Below are 5,616 nucleotides of genomic sequence, written 5' to 3' on the forward strand. Positions count from 1 at the left end.
CATTTAAATGGCTCACAAAGCGCCACGTCGCTCTTTTTCAAAAAATAATAATAATGAGGTGAGCTTACCGCAACATTTTAATACACACAGTGTCGATTTACGTGTGCATTTAATGTACCCGGTGAATCTACTAGGCGTGTATTAAATAAAAGGTGAATCCTTTTGTTATCCTAAATGCACGTGTGTCGGTAGCCAGGTGAAATCAATGTACGCGGCTACCCAACTAAGCGTACGAGGAAAAAACTTGTTTAATAAACGCATGCAGAGATCGATTCTCCGTATGCAATTATTGGACAATAAAGTTAACTAAAATAAACTATAAAAAAACAAATCCTGCTTTTTTAATAACAAGAGAGAGAGAGAGAGCATTATTGGCTCATTATGGCATCGCAATGCGCGATGCCATGATGACCAAATAATTGTCTTAAAACGCACCAACGTGGCATGGTATCTGACCTTTATCCACCTCATTCACCCAAATTTTGGGCGAATGAGATGGATGCCACGTGATATATATGTATATATATATATCGCTTTCTAAAATGCCAAATAAATAAAATATGTATTCTTTAAATATGTAAAATTATTTCTTGGCTAAATATTGGTCAGAAAATTATCAGAAAATATGGAAAAATTTCCCAAAAATTAGTAAAACCCTTACCAACCTTTAGCCAAGTATTCTTAGCCATGTAAAAATATTTATTCAATGCATAAAGGTCAAATACCATGTAAAAAACACTAAACATTAATAACAATAATAAAATCAAGGTGTAAGTTATTTATCTCCATTTATATATGATAACATGCAAATATGGCCATCAAAAAACATATATGTAATGTAATATGCATCAATTAAACATTATAATTCGCAAATTATCAACAGACCACAGTTAGAATGCTGGTGTACGAAGATGTCGGTCATCGCATCTGCACAGGAGCCCCTACAATTACTTCTAGAGGTTGGATCCCTGGTGAACGACTGTGGAAGGTTGGGCCGGGCGGCTGGTCGTGGGCGGCAACGAAGAGTTGACCATCGAGATTTGGCGGAGAACATTGAGAACGGCAGGTACGATGGCTCCTTGGCACGAGAAGATCCAAGAGTGCACCACCGAGGGGTTAGGGTACATCATGCCAAGTTGCACGACTACGGGTGGAAGGTCAGGAACATTTTCTGGGGGGCACGCAGCTCTATGGTACAGAAGTCCGATGACGCCGAACGAGATTGTCGACGACAGTGCATCGGTTGAGAGGGTGGTTGCTCTCTAGAGATCCTGCGTTGATAATGAACGTAGAGACTTTTGTCAAGTCTGCGGCAGCTCCTTTTATGACATCAGTGATGTCCTCATGGCAGGGGATCTCACCGCTGTGGTGGTAGTCGATCGATCACGACATCTGATGACTCTCAAATATGTCATCAAATAATTAAACTTTTTAGTTTTCATTCATCAAAATTATAATCTTAATTCATGCTAATATCATGCATATGCATCATTTTATAAAATCACTAACCCCACTTGAACCTTTGAATCAAGTGGAATATATTTAACATTTTCTGGTTAGTAAACATTCAGAGACAGGTTAAGAAGATCAAGGAAAGAGACGAGGATCAAGAGGAGCGGGGAAAAATTCAAAGAAGCAGAAATTACGAAAATGCCCCTGGGCATGACTTAAGAGAAACCTATAAATACTCTCTTGAGAGTTGATTTTAGGTTCTCCAGAATTTCTCTCAAGGAAGCTAGGGCTTGGAGAGAAAGGATTTCTGCAGACCCTCCAAGGCTGATGAGCATTGGAGCTGGGAGAGAAGCAAGCCGAGGAGTAGCTGGAGCACGACGATCGCTGCCTTGCCTGGAAGGAGTGACACAAGGAGGCGTGAGCGTTTCGGTTTTGGTACAATCTTCTTCTCCCTTCTAGGACAATCAGGGTTGGGCTGAAGATCACAAGCTGTGTCTTCAGCATTTCCAATTTCTGTTGTTCCTTTGGTTACGTTTGATTTCGAATCCCATAGTTGATTGAATCGTTTTCCATTCTGTCTAGCAAAAGTTTCATTGTTCTCGCATCCGCTCGTGAAATCCTTCCCTGCAGAATTTCCAACTGCTAGCAACCCAGCCTAGGTTGCCAGCAATCCAAGCAGCGAGCAAGCTCGCCCGCGCGAATCAGCACCGCGAGCAGGCTCGCCGCGCAACAACGCCAGCGCCAGCTCGCCGCAGCAGCGCCGCGCGCAGGCTCGCCCGAACGCAGTAGAGCCGCGAGCAGGCTCACCCGCGCGCCGGCGTTCGTGCGTGCACAAACACCCGCAGGGTGTTTGCTCAATTGCCTCACAGGGCGTAAGCGAACCGTCAACAAAGAAAATTTCTCTGCTGACGGTTCTGCTCAATTGAGTTTTGCCAAGATATCTCCGTAAAACTTAACTAAAGATAATTTGACTGAAGAATTAGCTGAATCAATACTTTTAAGGAATTCTCTGCAACTTATTCTGAAGAAAATTTCTACAGAGATTAACACTTGGAATTAGAGAACTGAATAGACTGATTTAATAGAAAAGAATTTTCTGCTGTTTTCTCTGCTTCCTGTGGATCGACCCTTGCTTGCCAAAGGCTGTGAGGTTATAAATTTCGTTGCATAAGCTCAATCCTCACACGAATTCAACTGACAAATAACCAGTAAAAAAACACCCTAAAATTGAGTTTATCAACTGGCGCCGTTGCCTGGGAGCACGGTATTACAGTAGGAATTTTTGTTTTTCTGAATCTACAGTCATTCTTTATTATCCTCTTAAGCTGAAGGACTTTAAAATCCTCAGCTCATCGTCTGCTAACATTTTGCTGAAGATTTATGGTAGTAACACGCTCAGGAGCTGGTGAGAAGTCTGCAGAAAAAATGAGTAGAGACGCCACCCCGGATTCTACAGTCACAGAACCAGAAATTCAGAAGAGAAATATGGCTGAAGGCATACATCAGCAGAATGAGAGGAGAAGAACTATGTTGGATAGGTCTACACCATCCGGAAGCTTACGACAAACCGATGTAAATCTGAACATCGGTAAAGTTATCTTGTTTCGATACGATAATGCATTGATCAATTCTCTACCTGAATTTAACGGATTACCTGCACAGAATCCGTTAGAATTCCTTGATGATTTTCATATTAGATGCTCTTCTCAAAATGTTCCTGGAATATCTACGGAGATGTTAAAAATGAAATATTTTCCACTAACTCTTAAAGATAAAGCGTTTGCATGGTATCGTAATCTAGGAATCACTTTTAATTCTTGGGAAGAGATGCAAGGAAAATTTCTGCAGAAATTTTACCCTCCCTCCAAAATGAATTTTTATAGAAGAGAAATTCACAATTTCCATCCTCATGACGCAGAAGCCTTTAGTGAGACATGGGAGAGATTCAATGATTTGTTGAGGAAATGTCCTCACCATGGCATTGAGCAATGTCAACTAGCCCAAATATTTTATGAATCTCTCTCTGATTTTATGAAAAACAAAGTAAATCTCGCTACGGGTGGAACGTTTTACACCGCATACGAGGATGAGGTTTTTGATATTTTGGAGAGAGTTGCAGAAACTGACTTGCAGGAGATTGGAGCCAATCAGAATGGGAGAAACCTGCAGCCAAAAAGAGCAGGGGTTCTGCAGGTTTACGCCAAGGAGGGAGAGCTGCAGGCGAACCTAAAAGAAACCAACCAGAAATTGGAGGAGCTCACCTCCACCTTGAAGAACGTCTTCTTGGGTAACTCGCCTATAGTGAAAGCTAAGATTTGCTCTCTTTGCTTTAGCAGGGAGCATGAAGACGGAGCTTGCCAAGCCATGGAAGAAGAGGTTAAAGCCTTCAACCAGCCGCAACAACCATGGGCAAGTCAAAAGCGGCAAAATTTCCAAAACGGAGAGACTTTCCACCAAGGGAGCAAGCCGGCAACTCAACCTCCATTCCAACAAAGGCAGTCATTTCAGCCCAGACCTCAGCAGCAGTATCAGGTTCCATCTCAGAACCAACCTGATTTTTCTTCATTTACCCCCGTCATTTCAGATATGATAGAGAAGCAAAACCAAAAGTTGCGGGCGGAGATGGAGATGAAGATACAAATGATGATGGAGTTTCAAACGAAGCAAATGCTGGAGTCTCAAGAACAGATGAGGAAGATGTTAGAGAGCTTCAGGTCTGCACATTCTGAACAGCAAGGTATACCTGCAGACCCCCCTTGCACGTCTCATCGATTTCCTACAAAACCAGTTATAAATCCATGCAATTTGCATCATATTCAACATTCTAGCCATGACGAAATGGGTGAATCAGATCCTGAAGTTCTGGCAGTCTCAAGGTTGAGGAATGGAAAGGAACTTCAGGATCCTTACCAGAATTCTTTAGAGAATTCTAAGAAGAGGAATGAGTCAAGGGAGGAAAATGGAGAGGAGCCCCCCTACATTGAAGAGCCTCTACCTTCCGCAAGTGGGCAGCACATACCTTACCCAACTGCCTTAAGAAAGAAAAAACCTGTGCTTAATTATGAAAACAGGTTATTAGAGAATTTTAGAAAAGCCACAATGACAGTCACAGTAGAGGACATGCTTAGTTGTGCACCATCGCTTAAGAAATATCTTAAGGATTCTTGTACTAATAGAAAGAATAGGGAGGTAGCGAAACTTTCTGAAAATGCGTCTAGCATTTTAAATGACATCCCTATAAAAAAGAGGGATCCTGGTGCCCCTTTTATCACCTGTGACATAGGAGGAAAGACTTTCTCAAAAGTCTTATTAGACACGGGAGCAAGCATTAGCATCATTCCGATGGCATTATATGAGGAATATGGCTTCGGGGAGCTTGAAGAGATCCATATGGACCTACTTTTAGCCGACGGAACTGTTAGGCAACCTGAAGGACGATTGACTGATGTCACCATTACTGTAGAAAATTGTGAAATTTCTGTAGATTTTATAGTGACCGACGTAAAAATTTCAGGAAGCCTTAGTTTAGCTCCTATTATTCTAGGAAGACCATTTTTAGTAACGGCTATGACGATCATGGACTGGGAAAAAGGGACTGTAGAGTTTAAGATAGGGAAAGAGAGAGTCCAAATTGACATTTCTAGAATGATGAAGTGCCCCTTAGGGAGCAATGAAGAGCTCAACTTCTGTACAGAACATAAGGGAGAAGAAGAAGGAATGATAGAATACTTATCCCACATAGAAAGTAGAGAGCTAGATGACGAGCTCCTAGACTCCACAGAAGTAGAAACCAATCCAGAACTTAAACCACTTCCCTCTACCCTGAAATATGCATATTTAGACAGCACAAAAAATTTACCTGTGATCATATCTTCATCCCTCACTCCAACACAAGAAGAGAACCTACTCAAGGTGCTTAAAGAGCATAAATCAGCTATAGGTTGGACTTTCGATGACATTAAAGGAATCCCATCTTCAATTTGTGAGCACAGAATATTTTTAGAAGAGGAGGCTAGACCTTGTAGAGAACATCAGAGGAGATTAAATCCTCATATGAGAGAAGTCCTCGAAAAGGAACTTCTAAAGTGGCTTAATGCCGGCGTCATCTACGCGATCTCCGATAGTAGATGGGTAAGCCCGGTGCATATGGTTCCTAAGAAGTCG

General features: G+C 41.9%; 1 non-coding gene across 1 annotated transcript; it reads right to left on the reverse strand.

Moving 5' to 3' along the window:
- Positions 1-3,325: 3,325 nt before the first annotated feature.
- LOC144714400 (small nucleolar RNA R71) lies at positions 3,326-3,434 on the reverse strand. Its single transcript, XR_013584350.1, has one exon. It is a non-coding gene; the product is annotated as a small nucleolar RNA R71 (small nucleolar RNA).
- Between the last annotated feature and the right edge of the window lie 2,182 nt (positions 3,435-5,616).

Source organism: Wolffia australiana, chromosome 1 (genome assembly GCF_029677425.1).
Source record: "Wolffia australiana isolate 7733 chromosome 1, ASM2967742v1".
NCBI lineage: Eukaryota > Viridiplantae > Streptophyta > Magnoliopsida > Alismatales > Araceae > Wolffia > Wolffia australiana.